Genomic DNA, 21,212 nt, shown 5'->3' on the forward strand with positions numbered 1-21,212 from the left:
CATGCTACTGAAGCCTTTTCCTCCTCATAACTTTGAAAGCTTGCCTACCTCGTCTACCACCAAATGATGAATTTCGTTTTGTAGTCGGGGAAATATTCTGGCAGGCGTTCTAATTAATTTGGATATTTTTTATTTATTTTTTTAAGAAATACCTTTGTAGTCACTCGTTATCTAAAATGACCGCTACTTTTTAAGATTGTATTGTTTTGAAGTATTACTATACAAAGGTTATTTTCTTTTTGCCATTGTATGACAGTTATGAATGTCAACATGTGACTTAACACAATATCTAAAATCTACATTTCTCCTTAGATCTTAAAGTCACTTGGACTTTCTACTTGTTCCCATTGTTGAGTATTGGGCAATTATATTGAAAACTTTTTTTTTTTTTTTTTTTTTTTTATAAATCAGGCAAAGACATATTGCTAGCTCAAGTCAGTTTTCTGTTCATGTATTATTATTATTATTATTATTATTAATTTTTATTATCCATCCATCCATCCATTTTCCTGACCACTTACTCCTTACAAGGGTCACAGGGGTGCTGGAGCCTATCCCAGCTGGCCTTGGGCAGTAGGCAGGGGACACCCTGGACTGGTTGCCAGCCAATCGCAGGGCACACAGAGACAAACAACCATCCACACTCACAAGCACACTTAGGGACAATTTGGAGCGCCCAATCAACCTGCCATGCGTGTCTTTGGATTGTGGGAGGAGACCGGAGTACCCGGAGAAGATCCACGCGGGCACGGGGAGAACATGCAAACTCCACCCAGGAAGGCCGAAGTATATACGTATATACATTCTATTCCCGCATGTGAACAAATCTGAGTTCAACCGGCACACGAAACTGATTTTGTTTAACCATAGAATTGTATCAGCCATGCTTGTATCAATGAAAACAATAACAACCAGTACGCCTCTCGCAGCAGAGACAGAAAATGAGTCAGAGCAGGAGCCCAATGCAAGGATAGAAAATAGAAACGGGAATAACATGTCAGAGAGGACAAGACAAATGTTGGAGAAAGGAAGAAGGAGCACTTAACCCCTGGTTAGTGGGGTCAGGTCCCAGTGGTAGTGGGGAAGGAGGTCTTGCACACACACACACAGACACACACACCGAAGCATATTAACACACATTGCCTCTACTGGACAACCAAAATCACGAGCAAACTTACCTTACCCGGTCTTTCTTATGTCATAAATTAATGTTTGTTTAGCTTTCTAACGAAGGTAAAGTGGGGCCTACACAGGAAAAACAATGAAAATCATAAATATAGTTTTTTTAATTGAGACCCCAAGCATGACCCCCCAAAAAAACAAAAAACAAAAAAAACAAAAAACAAAACAAAAAAACAAAAAAAAACACATGATGCACTCTAGATGACCAACATCGAGTACTGTAATCAGGAAGAAAAAATAATAATAAAAAAATAATAATAATTTTGCGTTATTCAAAAACACAATTATGCACGTATTGCTGTTGTTAACTTGGAGACACCATCCTCATATTCAACACTCGTATATACAATTTGTGATTTTGAGAGATGTGTGGGTTGAGAAGGTGGGGCCTGGACTGGTGAGTGACGTGGGTGTCAGAGAATGAGAGTGTACAACTGGTTGTTGCATGAACATCACTTGTGTATGAAGCAACTATGTCTTTACTTGACCAATTGTAGAGACATTACAATGTGTTCTCTCAAGCAGTGGTAGTCTATAATAAACCAGCAAATATTGATGATGCCTCATGTTGTCAGTGAAAGCCTTACTTTAACATATCGGGTACTCGTGGAGGCTGCCGATACACGCTACAATACTTAACTCATTCACTCTCATTTTTACAGAAGCAACCCCCTTCACTACAGGCTGTTTTACTACAATTTGACTTATTTTCCAAGGCCCACAGAATATTGTGTTTTATTGCTATAAAAACATGAAACCTACCAAAAGAAAGATTAAAGTCTCTTCTTTCTTCAGGAAAAGTAAGTATATTTCTCTGTTTCCATTTTGCAGCAATTAGCATTAGACTATAGCTAAGTTTCTTCATTAGTCACTCTGTTAGTCAATCTGTTTAGAAATGAGAGTAATTGAGCTTTTTTTTTGGTTGATCTCTGTTGCTCTGCCATCTGCTGGCCGTTTGTGGAATAACAACCATTTCATCAACCGTTCTTTGCAGTTGAGAGGCTGCATCAAAGCCTTCTGTATGCTCTAGCATTAAAAATAAATAAATAAATAAATAAAAGAAACATTTAAAATAGAACGTACTTATACGTTTTTGGGAGCAAATGAGTTTTTAAGGGAAAAGACATCTGACCTTGAGTAAATTCACCTCATCAGTACTTTTAGTTTGACAAATTGGTGAATAATCATCTGCGTCAGAAAGAAAGGAAATGAAACTTATATATCAAAAAGTACTAGAGGTTTAGACACTCGGTATCAGTGAGTACTCAGAGTGAATACTCGTACTGGTTTCAGTCTGAAAACATGGTATTGGACATCCCTAGTAATTTGTGTGCATGTGTGTTTAATTAAATAGAAAGTGTGAAAACAATGAGACCAGACAATTGGAGCAGGTGGGCAGAAAAGCCTGAAATGGGGAGCAAGCGAGTGCAACTTAAAGTGAGGAAAAAAGGACAGCGAGAGAGAGCGAGAGCATCAATTATTTAGCGGAGGTAACATGAAGCTTCCTTGGATCAGGCAAACCGCTGTTTGGTCCCCAGAGAGGAGAGAGAATGAATCAGGTTGAATTTATTAGAGGGGGTGCGTGTGCGCGTATGTGTGTGTGTGTGTGTGTGTGTGAATACAACTCAGGCACCCACCTTGCTTTCTGCTATTATGACGCGCACATACACCCCGACGCATGCACACTCACACATCCTGAGAATCCCAAGCCTGTTTCTAGTTTCATTAATAAAACAGCAGATCTTTATATGTGCTCTTCCCCTCTCTGTCTTGCCTTTCATCTTCTGTTTGTTCACACACACAGAGGGATTTCACTTATGTGTGTGCGTGTAACCTCCGACTGGGATTTGGGGATGGCCCGACTGTTTGTTCATCAGTCTGACAATCGTTGGCCTCGCTGCGGTACATATAAAATGTGGTCTCTCTTTCAGTACTAGTAAAGGGGAATGCCACTCAACACATGGTTTTCTATTAAATGTTCCCCATAGATATTAACTCATTCACTCCCAACCATTTTCACAGAAGCAATCGGCTGTTTTCGTTTTGCAGCAATTTGCATTAGAAGAGAGCTAAGTTTCATCAGTTTTCACAAATCTATTTAAAATTGTAAGTAATTTAGCTTTTTTTCCTAGATGGCCCTGGTTGATCTCCTTTGCGCTGCTGCCACCTGCTGGCCGATTGTGTAATAACTACTATTTCTACAACCGTTCTTTGCAGTTGAGAGGCTGCATCAAAGCCTTCTGTATACTCTAGCATAAAAAATTAAAAAACGTATAAATACGTCTTTGGGACACTTAAAACAAAAAACGACGTATTTACACGTTATTGGGAGCAAATGAGTTAATATAACCCAATGTTGGTTTGCATATTTTACTGTCGAAATTTTGCCATTTCATTTGCCTGTTTAGTCATTTTTCACCGCGTTTCTTGACTCTATGAGGAAGTAAACCTGAATAAAATGTATTGATGTTCATCTACGTGCGTATAAATTCAGTGATTGTCTAACGACTGTGAACGCATCCGGCTGACTCAGTGATTCTGTCTCCAGCACGGCAGTTGCATCTTATCTGCACCACCATGACGTCCGCGTGTGTGTGTGTATGCATCATATCTGGAATAGGAATCTTAACAACACTTTTTCACATTAGAGAGCAGGAAACGTCAGAATGCTATTGTAAGAGATCCACTTCCTGTCCGATAAACAAAAAAAAAAAAAAAAAAAAAAAAGCTATCTCGCACGCGCGCAGACCGACAGGAAGAAATCCTGACAAGCAGAATTTTGCTCTGCGTGTGTCTGTGTTTTGTGCCATCACTCCCATCAGTCTCCGTTTCCCCGTCTTTCTCTAATAAGCACAAGTTTGCAGCTGAGGGCAGACGGGGCAGCGCAGATGAGAGAGGAGAAGACAGGCATCCACGCAACATCAGGAAAGAAAGAGAAGAGGCAGAGAGAAAGTGCAAGACTGCAAAACAGACACCGGGCCTTCAGAGTTTGGCTTTGTAGACATCACACTGAAGTACATATTGAAGTGTTGTGAAATTGCATATTAACATGATATTAATGCATTTAAATTAGGGTTGTCAGGCGATTAAAATTTGGAATTAATTGCATGACTTCAATAATAAACTCACGATTAATCAACTTTTATGTCTGTTCTAAAAGTACAATAAAATTTTTCATCCTCTTGTTAATGTAAAAGTGGAAAAAAATATTAAACTAATAGAAAGATGACTGCATCTTTTAGTCATTTCAAAATAATTCATAAAGTTGAGTTAAAATTAAAAGGATGCAATGCACTGTAAAAAGCAAGCACTGTATTGATTTGTGTTGGTCATTTTTCTGCCACTAGATGGCACAATTAAATTTGTAATGCATTTGTAATGTATTTGTAAAATACAACTTGACACCAGTCTCCACAAATGTATGCATTATTATTTAATTTACTACTGCTAAGGGTGGCACGGTGGTTAGCACGTCCGCCTCCCAGTGCCGAGGACGTAAGATGGAATCCGGGCTTCGGCCTTCCTGTATGAAGTTTGCATGTTCTCCCCGTGCCAGCGTGGGTCTTCTCCGGGTACTCCGGCCTCCTCCCACATTCCAAAGATATGCATGGCAGGTTAACTGACTTTACCGTAAACCACGCCCTCACGACCTAGTAAACCAATCAAGACGCAAGACGTCATGTCTGCGACGACACGTGTGTTTTGCTAGGGACAAACAAAAGCAATCCTGATCCCGGTAGCCCATTGCTTGTTGGTTCAAAACCAATAATAAAAAATTAAAAAAAAATCAATAAAATAGTTAAACACTGTAGTCCTGGTTTGTATAAGAGTGATAGCCGTTATCCCGATCGACTAACGGGCGTCCTGCTGTAATCACGGCTTGTGTAAGGGAGACACGAGACCGACACTGTCCGGATTATTCCCTTCCCTAAACCCTCAAACAACTACAAAAAATATCTGCGCTGGATCAAACTTTGTGGAGGACCATACACACGACCAGTCGATTCCCTCCAAAATGACCAGAAACTACTACGTCTGCAGCTGCAAAAAGGTATTGTTCTCCCTTGTTGTAGCTCCGGGTAGCTAACCGTCCACACGTTTGTTGACTTACTATTTATATAAATGCCAACAGAACAAACTTTGCACACACGACCAGTTGAATGCCTCCAAAATAAAAGCAGAAACCACTACGTCTGCGCTAAGGTAATGTATTCTCCATTGATGTTTTTAGCCAAAGGCTAACGATAGCGCCGGGTAGCTAACCGTCCACCCGTTTGTTGACTTACTATTTATATAAATGCCAACGTAACAACGTTTGCAAACACGACCATTTTTTATCATATCATGGCTAAAAACCTATTTAAACTACTCATTCGGAGAACGGAATACGTGGACAGGCTCTGTCCATGGTGCTGAGAAGTGTGTGAACATGAAATGACAGAACTAGACTAGAATTACTAATGCGAAACACAGAGAAGCATCTAAAGCAAGATATCCTTTATCGATCCCCAGAGGGAAATTTGGCCACCTGTGCTTCCACCAGCAGCCTGTTGGTGGTCTCATGGTGTAACAAGTTGTGGTTCAAGTTCTTCACTGGAGGAAGTGAAGAAGAAACATATACGACTTTCGCAATGGCATACAGAAAGGCCAGAATTATATTCCCTCTTGTTACACATTTGCGCGAGGATGCTTGTAGATTAGAAAGAGGAACATGGTAAATTAAAATCACCTAAATGCTGAAATTGTAATCTTGCGATCACAACATGGATGCCATCACTGGCGTTGGCTGCAGCAGCTGAAGGTTGAATGTAAACAAACAACTGCTGTTTTCTAACAGCCGTTTTTTTTTTCTCCGTTTTGGTGGCGAGTAACCTCAAATTCCGCATAATGATTCACGAAAGAGCTACAATTAGGGCCTGAGCAATTTAAAAATATAAAACCAATCTGCTTATCCCTCCTGCAGTAGCAGAAAGAATTCTTAAAATCTATAAAGTCTATTTCATGCACTATGCAATCAAAACAAATGTCAGTGGGGTGGTTTAAATTAAGAAGTACTTGTTTCTTTCCCAGGCTGTTTGTCTCCTATAGCCTATAAGGAAAGTAATAAATATGCATGAAGCACACAGCTACGTACATGCAGGTGACTACTTGACTCCATACATTTTTGTGTCTCTCAGGTACAAAAGAAGCGAAAGAGATAGAAGAGCAATCTCCAGGGAACAAGCTGTTATGTTTTCACACGACCACAACCTGGAAACCAACACACTAACTATGTAGACTTTAAAATGTTGTAGTTTAAAGTGCATTTCAACGGGTGCCATCATTATATAAATTGTATGATGGTTGCTTTCTAATACATTTGGACTTTTGGCGTAATTATGCAAAGCACAGAAGCTTGACAATGAATTTGTGAATTTGTCAAAAAGCAGCAGTTTGGCTGATACTGGTCAATTCTTAAAAAAAAATAGGCCATTATATTTCGTCAAGCTGTTTATTGCCACTCCTAATTGTAAAACTAAATATAAAACTAGGAGAATGATGGCTTGCGAACATCACGTGACTAAACCCAGAAAACAGGCGAGCCGTGATTGGTCATTACTTAAACTTTTAGGCATGTGATGTTATTTTCAGTTGACAGCAAGAGGCAAAATGGCCGCCCTCTGAGATGGATAAAAACAAGTGAATTTTGCTGCATAACTCATATTCCACAACAACAAACATTTTGAACAGAATGCAGAGTTTAGACGAGTGCACATAAAACATTGAAAATAATAATATATATATATATATATATATATATATATATATATATATATATATATATTTTTTTTTTTTTTTTTTTTTTACTTCCCCTTTAAGACTTAAAAAAATAAGGATTTTTTTTACATGGTTATTGTTTAAAGGGTTAGATTTTATAATAATTGATCAAAATGACCTCGTAATAATCAAAACTTAGTATGATTCATTTAACAACGCATTAAGAATGCAGTAAAAAAAAAAAAGTTAAAAAGCATGACAACTTAGTAAATCAGTGTTTTTCAACTGACCATTTATCAAACTGTTTTTTTACTATGATAAAATATTAAAACTGTCACTTTATTGTAATATATGCTATAACTTGACATGCATTCTTCCAGTTAGGCAAGCCAATGATGACTTACGTGTCTAAAATGAGTCTCGGCTATCAAAAATAAAGATGAACTGCATGCCTTGGAGAAAATAACAATACGTAAAAAAATAAATAAATAAAATAAAAGCATGAGAGGCGGCTGAGATGAGGGGAAGAGAAAAGAGAGCAGGAGGAGGTACATGGGGGATTTAGGGAGAGGGAGAGCGCGAAAGGGAACGAGGCAAGACGAGGGAGGTGAGCGGGGTCAGACGGCGCAAGGAAGCTAAGGTTTTTATTTCCTGCTGAGGTGGGACCTCGCATTTACCCCTGAGGTCATTGGTCAGAGGCAGGGTGGCTCGGGGCGCTGTGAGGGTGTTGGGGGGTATATCTCAATCGTGAAGAAGAGAGAATATCTTTGCAGCAAACTCAAGAAGACGAGACAAGTAATGGGCAGAAGATGGGAAGAAAAATAAGTGGGAGACCTCGTTTCAGTCAGGAGGGGATTGTGTAAAGGTGGAAAGATTGCGGGAGGTTGAGGAGGTGATAGCACTCAAGGGAGAGGGGACAAAACACACACACACACACACTCATATTGTAATCATGAAATACACATAAAAATATAGACTAGATCTGCATTTATAGTATGCTGTTTGGACAGATGTGTCTATAACAAAAAAATGATTTGAATCGGAAAATCAATTTTGATTTAAAAGATGTGAGTGCATCACTCAAACCAAACAGAATCATTCCACTTTAAATTATATCAAGATATGAATGGATGGAGAGATGTACCTTTGAAGGAAATGCAACCGTAACCCACTGACAATTCCATTTATATTGTAAAATGACAACAAGAAATTAATTCGGATCACCCTTTTTTTTTTTTTTTGTAATTATTTTTTATTTATTTATTTATTTATTTATTTATTTATTTATTTATTTTTTATTTTTATTTTTTATCACCCTTTCTAATGCTGCTTTTCCATTAGTCCCCACATATCGGAATTTTACTGTGGGTAACAAAATATTTGACACTTTTTTTTTAAGAAAAAAAATATATATATTTTACTATACGAGTGGATGGTGGTACTTTAAAGAGCTAAATCATTTTGGACGTGGTGCGAAAGGTTGTGGAAAAACCTTCTTAACCAAGACAGTGTGAATAATTTAAAATTAAGCTTCCAACTTTGTGGTAACAATTTGAGAAGGGTCCTGAAAGGCAGCCCAATTAATGATTATCCAGAGGGAAATTGACATTTCTTCACAGTTCTGGTGTCATTCTCAAAAGTGTACGGGCCTGGTTTCTTTTATTACCACGTTTCTATTTTATTCTTAAGACAGTCATTCACACGTCCCAGTACGTACTGGACATCTGTATGACAGAATATGATTCAGTCAGCTAAAAATATGAATGGCCTTTCAGCTCAGCCAGCCACATGGATTAACAAGTCTTCCAGCTTTTCCACTGGGCTCAAACTCGGTGGCGTGCACGCTTTTACACACACACGCACACGCACGCAAACATTATGAGCATTGGCGCTGACCCACACTGGTGGGGCGACATTGCAAGTGAAAGTGGTCAAATGCGGCTGAAAATGGCCCATCAGGATTATAACAAGAACTCCAGCATCGTGTGGAACATCTCGCCACTTTTGAAATTCTGATGGCGAACAGCAAGGTTAAAGTTCACATTTTGCAGTGGAAAATATGCGTCCTCGTTTTCTTCTTGGATGTTGTCCGTTGCTAAATTAAAAGGTCCTCGCTGCTGGTTTAACAATATGATAATGGATCACAAGGAAGCATAAATCTATGCCGCTGATGAGGAAATTCCACGTAGAGGCTTATCTATCTTTAGTAATTCTGCGAAAAGAGCGCTGAGGGGCAAAACATGCCGTCCCCCTGCTAATGAAGCTTTCAGCCCTGTGCCACATCCCCACAATGACAGCTGGCAGGGGAGGGGCAGGAACTACATGCCATGAAATAAGCGGGGGTAAAAATTGATTAGCAATTTTCATTTGCGGCGAGCAAAACAAAAGGAGCTCCGCCGGCGTACGCTCTCGTGACGTTGTCAGGGGCAGGATAGAAAGTGATCTTTGGAGACCTCAAGGCATCTATTGTTTAGTTAGAGAGGATGTGGCGTTGAGGGGGATTTTGTGGAAGGGCAACGGTGATCGCGAATGGGAGGGCTGAGGTGAGAAGCTAGTGACAAAAGGGCAAGCTGGAGAGACGTTAAGGACAGAAAAGACAAGAGTGACGACATCGCAAGTGTTCGCCACTCAGTGGGATACGGGCTGAAGAGTGACACCCATATGTGTCATAACGATGCATAAACACATACATAAAGACGCGATTATTGATGCAACACAACTAGAAAACTAGCAGCTGTTAAGTGAGTGAGAGGGGGTAGGGGAAAAAAAAAATCAACAACTTTTAAGCAAAACACTAAACAATTCTAAATTTAATTTTCTGCAAGATTAAACACAATAATGACTAGCTTTATAAAAACCCATAACTAATGGCTTCCAATGAGCTAATCTATAGGCATTGATCTGTCGGGTATCTCACAGGCTTGTGGTGCAAAGTGCATAAATGAAAGACAAAAGAGGGGAGGGTGTGGATGGATGGATGAGAGGAGGGAGGGATGGAAAAGTACAAAAAGTAGACAAGTGCATTGAGGGAACAAAAACAAGCATGTTTCAGATATAATTATACAATAGACATTATGCTTGTAAATGTACATATATAAGAATAAATATGATTACAGATTAATCTCCTGATGGTTTTATGAATGCCTTGTTTTTATATGTTCATTATCAATCTATCTAGTGGGTATATACCTTTATTTTTTGTATTACATTATAAAAAAAATTTTTTATTACATATAACATGACATTCATTAATCAAGTTTGTTTTTCAAAACAAACTAACGGTGATCATCTTTATTTTCACAAAACAAAATGAAAGGAGTGACACATTGAAACACAATATTCATTTAAAGTCCCATATTCTGATAACATATATCATTAATGGATGCTCGTAAAAAAAAATATATATATATATATATATATATATATATATATATATATATATATATATATATATATATATATATATATATATATATATATATATATATATATATCAAAACTGAGATATAATGATGGGCATATGCCACAATATTGATATTCTTTCCGACCCATACCGCAATCAACATGTTCTTTAATCGTCTGAAAGTGACCGTTTTAGCTTTACAGGATGAATTGGAGTACCATGAGTACTTTCAATTCTTGAGTTGGAAGCTAATACCATAGGTTAGGGTTAGGGTTTGGTGGGGTACACCCTGGACTAGTCGCCAGTCAATTGCAGTCAAATCCCAAACTAAAAATAAAGTGACTTATCATTTTATTTATTATTATTATTATTATTATTATTATTATTTATTTATTGACTGATTGAATTTTTATTTTTTATTCTATTTTTCTTCTTATTAGTATTATTAATTCAATCTCTGGTGTAATAACCTTATTTATTGATTGATTGAATTCTTATTTTTCATTTTATTATTATTATTGTTATTATCAATTCAATCTCTGGTGTAATAACCTTATTTATTGATTGATTGAATTTTATTAATTTTATTTTATTAACTGTTCTCATTGCTGCTGGACATGTAAATTTCCCAGAGGGAGCCATCCCAAAGGGATCAATAAAGTCAAGTCTAAGTCTAAGTCTACAGTGTCACGTAAAGAATGCAGAAACTATAACACAGCTCGAGATACAAGAATATCATTCTATTTGTTGAACAGAATGCACGGGCAATTTGCAAACTAGCAATTTTATATTTGCTAATCCTGTACTTGACCATTTTTAAGAGGCTCACTGCAGAAGAAGCAAAGGTGATCGCATGTGAGGATGAGAAGGGAGAGCAGGAGGGATATAGAGTGAAATGAAACAATTCTCATCTGAAAACGGACGGAATCTTAAAACCAGAGAGGGTTACTTGCGTTAATCCCGATGGATTAAGCTTCTAAATACTCCGATTCAAGACAATTAATTCATGCATATATCACTCCCCGGCTCTTTTCATGTCCTTTCAGATGATGGAGGGTGACTTCCTGTGAACTCAGAGGGAGGTTGGATACGTATATCGACATTAATGCACGCCGCACTTTCACGACGGGATCACGCAGCGACGTAAACCGTGATGCAGCATAAAAACACAAAGAGACTTCAGCAGCGCTGATGTATACATTGCGATCTTAAAGAGCAAATGAGGCTGCGATTGTGCAGTTGAGAGGGGCCTCTAAAAAAAAAAAGGTTGACGGACATATTCTGACAGCTGAATACTAATCATGAGATCAACCTCTGGCTAAATCTACAGGATCTCACCGGGGCTTCCGGCTGGGAGAAGCACAAAAAGGATTAGCGGTAAATACAGCAGACTTAAGGAGAACAGAGAGACACCAGTGGACAGTCTCAACAACTTGAAACTAAAGGTTGAGAGTAGGAACCAATGGAGAGATGAATGACAATTAACAATGCAAATGAATGGAGAAAAGCTCTCAAAAGTCAGGACTGATTTGGGCTTTAACAACGGCAACACCAACACATTTCCGATGTTGCTAACTGCTTGTTCATCAACCCAAAGCAGTCAGTCAGGTTGCAATGAAAACTAAATCCATAATAATCCAAGCAAGGTAGTTATGAGTGTGGAGTGTCACACCATCTGGAAGGTCATGTCAGATGATGTCTAATGTCATCTTACAGTTCATACTTTACACTAGGGGCTCCCCACTTTAGAGCTCAGGATCTGCATGGTCTGAAATGAACTGAAATGAACCTTAAATAACTATAATAAATACATGGTCAGTAAAGGTTGGCTCACCTTGTATTGGACATTACCATTGATCATAAAGTACCTGACTAGCAACCTCTCGACCAGGCTTCTCCAAACTACCAGTCACTCATGGCATAGTTTGAGTAGCTCTTGGACACAGAGCTAAGGCTAACTTTAAAAAAGTTCACCAAAATAATACACCGACGGCAATGCAAACAGCCCTAGTAGACTTTAACTTTGAAGTTGGGCCGTGTCATGGCCCATTTAGGATTTCTTTATCGTACTTTTTATTGACATTACATATATAGTAAATTCTGTAGTTCAAATTTGACTGTACTTAGAGTAAATTTGACTCTATTTAGATAGGGACCAAATAGAATCCGTTTTAGAGTAGGCTACGATTTACACTAGGAAGAGAGTAAAATAAAAACTTGGAAAAAAAATAAATAAAAGTCACTCAAGGGTTGAAGAACAAACTCACGACCTTCAGCTTGGGAGACTGCCACACTACCACCTGAGCTATGCCCCTCCTACTGTTTGCTTATCTCCGAGAGACCAAAGACATCGTTTTTGGTCTCTTGGAGTTAGGAATATACCATGTAATCATGGAATCAGCTGCAGCGAGCGATATACTAGTAGAAAGCAGGAGCTGTAAATCTGCTGTCGCCCAAGATGAGGGTCTTGAATTTGGTCCTACCTTGAGTCACTTTTTTTTTTTTTTCCCCAATTCTTTATTTGACTCTCTTCCAAGTGTAACTATTACTCTAAAACTGTGTCTATTTGGTCCCACTCTAAATATGGTCAAAATTCCAGAATTTGTTGTATAGTTGCGACAAACATCAAAACAATGCGATCCTAAACTTATATTCAATCGCTAATTTAGGACGCTAAGAAACCACTAGTTAATTACGCCGCCATTGTATGGCACGGTAAACATTTCTGACGTTAGTGGCTAGCAGCTAGCTTGTTTGCATTAGTAACAGTTGCCTGGATGGTAACATAAATGAGTTTGACAGCTGATACCTGGCTTGCTTGCTTTATTCTGGACCAACGCTACTTTGTAATTCACTCGCCATGTTTATTAAAGGAAGGGAATGTGCCTTAAATTGCCCTTTGATGTCTTTTCATTATATTTGGAAACACAAATGGAACTTTTCCTTCATTTATTTTATAAAACAGTTTTGCCCATTAAATAAATGTTTAAAAAAAAAAAAAAAAAAAAAAAAAAGTAAAATATAGCTGTTTAGATTACACAATTTAGCCATTAATACCTTGTAACATGGACCATGTATAAAATAATAACGTATCTGCTTCATATTGCACTTAAAGTTGTGCTCCCAAATCCTAAATTGCCATATTATATATATATATATATATTTTTTTTTTATGTGCAAAAGTGTTTTACAAAATAAATTAAGACAAGTACTATGTCACTTTTGTAATCTGTTGCATCACTAGCATGCATATTCAACTTTTTTTTTTTTTTTTTTTTTATGCCAACGTATGCATTTTGTGACCCCTGTTGTTTGAAGTAAATGTAAATAAAAATGTGGCTATAAAACAAATGTGAATCGTGAGTAGCTCGCTGCTATTTTCCTGTTATAAAAGTAGCTCACGATTGAAAAAAGGCTGGAGACCCCTGTTCTAGACAGTTGTATTTGCTGTTACACAGTGTACTCATGCCTACATTTGTATACAGTGTGATGGCAAAACAAAAAAAACAAAAAAAAAAAGATATAGATGTCCACTATGGGAACAATTGAGGACTTGCATACTGCACAACCTTAGAATCTTCTTACAAGTTGATATCACTCACCCTCACAACGTTTCATCTCCCTTTCTCTGTGCAAGCTCTGCTTTATTGTCCAACTTTCTTTCTTTCACAACAGACACCCTGCACTTTAATCTGACTGACACTGGTCTCGCAGTTGGCCGACAAAGCTCACAAACCAACCAGTGACATGCTTAAATTATTGAGCGTCTGACCTCAATTGGTTGGCTGGGCCAGGCTAAAGCACACGCTGCTTACACGGGCCACTATGCACTGCACAGTCAAAACATGCTCACCCTGCAGACACGGGTTTATAAAGTCTATAAATAAACATGTCATCTCTGAGAAAGCATGGTAGAGTGATGCAAATTCATAAATACAATGAAACAATAATATATTAAAATACTGATTGGACACCTGAATAAGCTTTTGCTGCCATAAAAAAAACTGAAATATAGCCACAGACATGCTATCTATGCACACAACGTGCTATAATTTGAACTCTAAATATATTTGCTGAGTCTGTCGTACTTGTCCCGCCACCACTGATCAAACAAACTGGACACATGATTCCCACAAGGCCTCATATGACATGGTGCAACCTGGGGAATTTTTTTTGGATAGGGTGCGATGGCATCCGCACTCGCCGGTGCATTCCCACTGGCTGGACATCAGAGTCCGTGTGAAAGGAGAGAATGTTTCGTTTGCCTGCCAAATGTCATGATGTCAGCCATTTGGCACTCTGTGCGGTAATCTTCCGCTGTAATGACATATATCGCTTAAACGCTTTCTGAAATATGAGTAACACATTGGCTCTTGTTGGACAGTATGTTCGTGAGTGTAACCCAACTGGTTCTATGGCGCGTCGTGTGGATTATGTCTGATGACTGGTTACAAATAGTTCAGTGGGACAAGTTGTCTCGCAAACCTCATCCGGCACAGACGCATCCCTTTCACTACAAGACAAATGGATCCTCCCTCATTATACTTATGAGCTTCAGAAACACTTAATTAAGAGGGTGATACTTAACCATGAATCATATTTTTCTTTTAACATTATACTGTTACAGTCAAATCAAGCTGTATTTTTGACAAGGTTCATATTCCAAGGTTTCTGCAAAAATGCTAATACATGATAAAATTAGAGCGAAATTTTGACCTCAAACTAAACCAGCAAAAGTTTTAAATGGGGCAGAAGACACAAAAGAGACAAAGCATAAAGTAACTTACAATCACAATCAGTTCTCACATGAATATAATGCAGCCAGATTTCTTACAAAAGTTATTCCAGTGGGGTTCAGCTGTCCATGATCTAGATATCATCAGTTTAACCCCTTCACTACCATAGATGATTGCAGTGGACATGACATATTTGCATGCTGTAACCAATAACATGCACAATTTGGATGATGTCAACACTTCTGGTTGTCACGCCGCCACCGGTGTGACGGCCATGCTTTTATTTTGGTATCCATGTTTCCTGTCTTATCCTGAAAATCTAACTCTCCTCTCACCCCAGGTCACTTGCCCTTCCTGCCGCTCACTCATTACCGGTCCCCGCCCATGATTATCACCACCTGCCACCAATCAACCCACACAATAAAAGCCACCTGCATTCTCCCCTCCGTTGCCGAAGTGTCACCGTCAGTGCATGGAAGCGTCCACAGTCCTCATGTCCTTGTTCCTGTTGCCTAGCGTTGTTGCCTTGTTTTTGTGCCTTTTCCTCCCTTTTGGAGCGCCTTTAGTTACCCCTTTTGCCTTGTGCCCTTTTTCCTCCCTAGCGGAGCGCTTTCTGTTGTCCCCAGTACCCTTTGCCTGTTTTTTCCTCCCTAGTGGAGCGCCTTTTGTTCTCCATTTTTTCCCCTCCCTGTTCTCCTCTCAGTTTGAGAGGAGACCACTGTTGGCCGGAAATAAACCTGCTGCCTTGGTGGCCTACCTTACGCCTGCGTCTGAGTCCTACCTGACCCCGCCTTGTCAGTACACTTCGGCCAGCATGGACCCAGCAGGCAGGATCGAGGCCGCACTGCAGAGCCAGGAGGCCCGGCTCAACACCCAGGGCCAGATCCAACAGACCATGCTGTCCCGGATGGAGGAAATGACCAGCCAGGTCCACGAGCTGGTAAGCCTTTCACGGCGTCGAGCGCCAGCTTCCACCGGACAAATTCCTCCCCCTGAGTTCTCTGTACCGACCACGCCTTTCACCGGGGTAGGATTGAGACTGGCCTCCCCGGAACGATACTCCGGTGAACCCGGACGTTGTCAGACTTTTCTCACAGAATGCGACATACATTTTGAACAGTTACCACAGGCATTTCCCACAGCCCGATCCCGAGTGGCCTTCATGGTATCTCACCTGACGGGTCGGGCCAAAACCTGGGCGACCGCGGAATGGGCCAGGGGTTCCTCGGTCTGCCAAAGCGTACAGGACTTTCAAATCGCTTTGCGCCGAGTTTTTGATCCAGAAAACCATGACCGAGAGAAGGCACGAGCACTGAGTCGACTGCAGCAAGGCAAGGAATCTGTCAGCGACTATGCAATTCGTTTTCGAACGTTGGCAACGGACAGTGGCTGGAATGCCATCGCACTCCACGACCATTTTTTGAAAGGACTCTCACCAGCTATTCAAGAGCTTCTGGTTCCCGTCGATCTCCCCGCGGACTTGGACGCCTTGATTTCCCTCGCTATCCGGACCGATCATCGTCGCCAGGAGCTGGCCAAGATCGGCGGACCGCGAAGGAGGGAGGAACCCACCCCCTGGACGCGGACACCGGAGGCCGGAAGGCCGCGATTCATCGCTCCTTCCCGACCGGAACCGGGAGAGGTGGACCTCGCTAGCTACGAACCCATGCAACTGGGAAGGGCTCGGCTTTCGCCGGAGGAGAGGCAGCGCCGACGCCGAGAGGGCCGCTGCTACTATTGTGGAGGTCTTGGACACTTGGTGGAATCCTGCTCCACAAAGGGCCACTCCCCGGTGAGTCCTCCGGCACCCCGACCCGCCAAGAGTCACAGACTTACGCAAATCCAGATAACCCACCACAAAGTCTCCCTAGATCTGCCAGCCCTCATCGACTCCGGATCAGACGAAAGTCTCATGGACTGGGAGCTCGTAAAGCATATACGAGCCGCCACCGAACCCCTTTCTTTGACCATCCAGGCTCGAGCGCTGAATGGCAAGGAGCTCTTCCAAATCACCCACATCACTGAACCTCTGGAAGTCCGAATCGGACCTCACTTCGAGACTCTCCGTTTCCATGTTTTCCACGCCGCTTCCCCCACTTTGGTTCTGGGACACCCTTGGCTGTGTCTACATGGTCCCAGAATCGACTGGAACACTGGAGTTGTGCTGGAGTGGGGAAAAGACTGCAGCTCTCACAGGTTGGAACAACCCGCACCCCGAAACTCCACAGCCCAGGTTCACCAGGTGACTCTCGTCCCACCGGCTCAAGAAGAGTACCCGAACTTGCACACTGTTCCCTCCTGCTACCACCCTCTGCGGGAGGTCTTCAGCAAGACCAAAGCCATGACTCTCCCTCCACACCGCCCATATGATTGCCCGATCGATCTGATTCCCGGCTCAACCATTCCCAAGGGGAGACTGTACTCTGTCTCTGGACCCGAACGCCAAGCCATGAACAGTTACATTGACGAATCCTTGAAAGCCGGCCTCATCCGACCGTCTTCCTCGCCTGCAGGAGCAGGCTTCTTCTTTGTGAGCAAGAAGGATGGATCCCTACGCCCATGCATTGACTACAGCCCCTTGAATGACATCACGGTCAAGAACCGGTACCCATTGCCATTGATGTCCTCTGTGTTTGACCAGTTGCAACAAGCTAGAATCTTCACAAAGCTCGATCTCCGCAACGCCTATCACCTCATCCGGATCCGCGAGGGAGATGAGTGGAAGACTGGTTTTAACACGCCCCGGGGACATTACGAGTACCTCGTCATGCCTTTCGGACTCACCAATGCCCCAGCAGTTTTTCAGGCCATGATTAATGAGGTACTAAAGGACTTTATTGATCACTTCGTATACGTTTACTTGGACGACATACTAATATACTCTCCTGACCTAACGAGCCATCGAGACCATGTAAGCCGAGTTCTGCAGCGCCTCCTGGATCATCAATTGTACGTGAAAGCGGAAAAAAGCCTGTTTCACGTCAACACTATCTCCTTCCTGGGATTCGTCGTGTCACCGGGAAAAGTAGAGATGGAGGCAGACAAGGTCAGCGCCGTGCGAGATTGGCCCACGCCGGATTCACGGAAAAAAGTCCAGCAATTCCTCGGATTCGCCAATTTTTACCGTCGATTCATTAGAAACTTCAGCACCATTGCCGCTCCCCTACACGCCTTGACCTCCCCACAAGTTCGTTTCTTTTGGACCCCGGAAGCCGAAAAGGCATTCAAAGACTTGAAACTTCGCTTCACCAACGCCCCAATCCTCAAAGTTCCTGACCCCAAACGCCAGTTCGTGGTCGAGGTGGACGCCTCGAGCATAGGGATTGGGGCAGTATTGTCCCAGCGCTGCCAGGAGGACGGAAAAACACATCCCTGCGCATTCCTCTCACGGAAACTATCCAAGGCAGAACGCAATTACTCGGTAGGAGATCGGGAGCTTCTCGCGGTAAAAGTAGCTCTTGAAGAGTGGAGACACTGGTTGGAGGGCGCCGAACTTCCTTTCGTGATCTGGACCGACCACCGAAACCTAGAATACTTACGTCAAGCTAAAAGACTCAACCCTCGACAGGCCAGATGGTCTCTGTTTTTTAACCGCTTCGTATTCTCTCTTACGTACAGACCAGGCAGCAAAAACGTTAAGGCTGACGCCTTGTCAAGAGTTCACGAGTCCGAGCCATTGGAAGCCGAGCCTGAGACCATTCTGCCCCGGGACTGCATAGTCGGGGCCATGAGATGGCAAATCGAGGACGATGTCAAAGAGGCGCTGCGTAACATCACCCCCCCCACGTCATGTCCACCACGTCGACTCTTCGTGCCGGAAGAGCTAAGGTCCCAGGTAATACACTGGGCTCACACATCACGGCTATTTTGTCATCCTGGTGTCCGCAGGACCATGTATGCTGTTGCCCGGAGATTCTGGTGGCCGGCAATGGAGACCACGATAAAGGAATACGTCACTGCCTGTCCTACTTGTGCCCGCAATAAAACTTCAAATCAGTCTCGGATGGGCCTTCTCCAACCGTTACCGATCCCATCCAGACCATGGGCAGAAATATCATTGGACTTTGTGACTGGACTGCCCCCATCCCATGGTAAAACCACAATCCTCACAGTTGTTGACAGATTCTCCAAGATGGTTCGCTTCATTCCACTATCCAAGCTCCCATCCGCCAAAACTACCGCAGACATCATGATCCACCACATATTCCGGTTTTATGGATTCCCGCTACACATCGTCTCCGACCGTGGACCACAGTTCATCTCCCGTTTCTGGACGCAATTCTGCAAAGCCCTAGGAGCCAAGGCCAACCTGACGTCAGGTTACCACCCGGAGGCCAATGGACAGGCGGAAAGATTAAACCAGCAACTCGAAACGGGCCTCCGATGCCTCGTCTCCCAGAACCCGACTACCTGGAGCACTTACCTGGTTTGGGTTGAGCTCGCACATAACTCTTTACCCACTTCTGCCACAGGTCTCACCCCGTTCAAGTGTGTCCATGGCTACGATCCCCCATTCTTCGCCGAACTGGAAGAGGAGGTAACGGTCCCCTCGGTCAAAGCCATGATCCGTCGGTGCCACAAGGTCTGGTCGGCGGCCCGGACGGCGCTTCAACGCCAGGGAGACCGGGTGAAGAGGGCCGCCGACCGGAAAAGGAGACCGGCACCTGAATACCGCCCAGGCCAGCGAGTTTGGCTATCAGCAAAACACCTCAGACTCAAGGTACCATGTCCGAAGCTGGCCCCGCGATTTGTGGGGCCTTTCCCAGTAACCAAGTCCATAGGGCCTGCCGCCGTTCGACTCCGTCTGCCACGATCCCTCAGAGTCCATCCTACATTCCACGTCAGCCAAGTCAAGCCTGTCCACGAAAGCCCACTGGTGCCCTCCGAACCCAACCCGCCCCCCCCAGAGATGATTGAAGGCGGCCCCGTTTACAAGGTCAGAAAACTTTTAGATGTTCGTAATCGGGGCCGCGGGAGGCAATACCTTGTCGACTGGGAGGGGTACGGCCCGGAGGAAAGACAATGGGTCCCCTCCCGGTTCATCGTTGATCCCTCCCTCATTGACGACTTTTACGCTGAGCACCCTGACATTCCTGGGCCGTCAAGAGCCGGCCGTTGAGGGGGGGGTACTGTCACGCCGCCACCGGTGTGACGGCCATGCTTTTATTTTGGTATCCATGTTTCCTGTCTTATCCTGAAAATCTAACTCTCCTCTCACCCCAGGTCACTTGCCCTTCCTGCCGCTCACTCATTACCGGTCCCCGCCCATGATTATCACCACCTGCCACCAATCAACCCACACAATAAAAGCCACCTGCATTCTCCCCTCCGTTGCCGAAGTGTCACCGTCAGTGCATGGAAGCGTCCACAGTCCTCATGTCCTTGTTCCTGTTGCCTAGCGTTGTTGCCTTGTTTTTGTGCCTTTTCCTCCCTTTTGGAGCGCCTTTAGTTACCCCTTTTGCCTTGTGCCCTTTTTCCTCCCTAGCGGAGCGCTTTCTGTTGTCCCCAGTACCCTTTGCCTGTTTTTTCCTCCCTAGTGGAGCGCCTTTTGTTCTCCATTTTTTCCCCTCCCTGTTCTCCTCTCAGTTTGAGAGGAGACCACTGTTGGCCGGAAATAAACCTGCTGCCTTGGTGGCCTACCTTACGCCTGCGTCTGAGTCCTACCTGACCCCGCCTTGTCACTGGTTCACTTCCTAGCTAACCAATAACAATTGCACATTAACTTGCATGATGTTCATGTTAAAATTTTACATATAAAGCCTGGTAAATTTACAATACTTACAAGCCATATTGTCTTGTTGTGCAATATATCAAAAACATGAGATAACCCCATTTTTCTCACCCATGATGTTCTTATGTGGCAAAATAATCAAAATCAGCACACAAAAAAATTGCCCAGCAGTAAAAAATGAATAAATAAATAAATAAATAAATATATATATATATATATATGTATGTCCCCCCCCAATTATGTTTGTGTATTTGTGTATATTCTCAGTCATCCGTATCATGGTAATCCGCAAGGGTCAAGTCGAGGCACCTGAACTTTTGCTGTTTGTTTAATTTGTTATATTGTTTTTTTCAAATTTTCTGATAAATAAATAAATAAATAAATAAATAAAAGCCTTGGACAA

The 21,212-nt window shown here is 42.4% G+C and overlaps 1 protein-coding gene across 2 annotated transcripts in view; it reads right to left on the bottom strand.

Annotated features, from left to right (window-relative positions):
• esrrga (estrogen-related receptor gamma a) overlaps nt 1-21,212 on the bottom strand; it is a 221,786-nt gene that overhangs the window by 117,175 nt on the left and 83,399 nt on the right. The gene's annotated exons all lie outside the window — the stretch shown is intronic.

Source organism: Festucalex cinctus, chromosome 4, assembly GCF_051991245.1.
Source record: "Festucalex cinctus isolate MCC-2025b chromosome 4, RoL_Fcin_1.0, whole genome shotgun sequence".
In the NCBI taxonomy this organism is placed as follows: domain Eukaryota; kingdom Metazoa; phylum Chordata; class Actinopteri; order Syngnathiformes; family Syngnathidae; genus Festucalex; species Festucalex cinctus.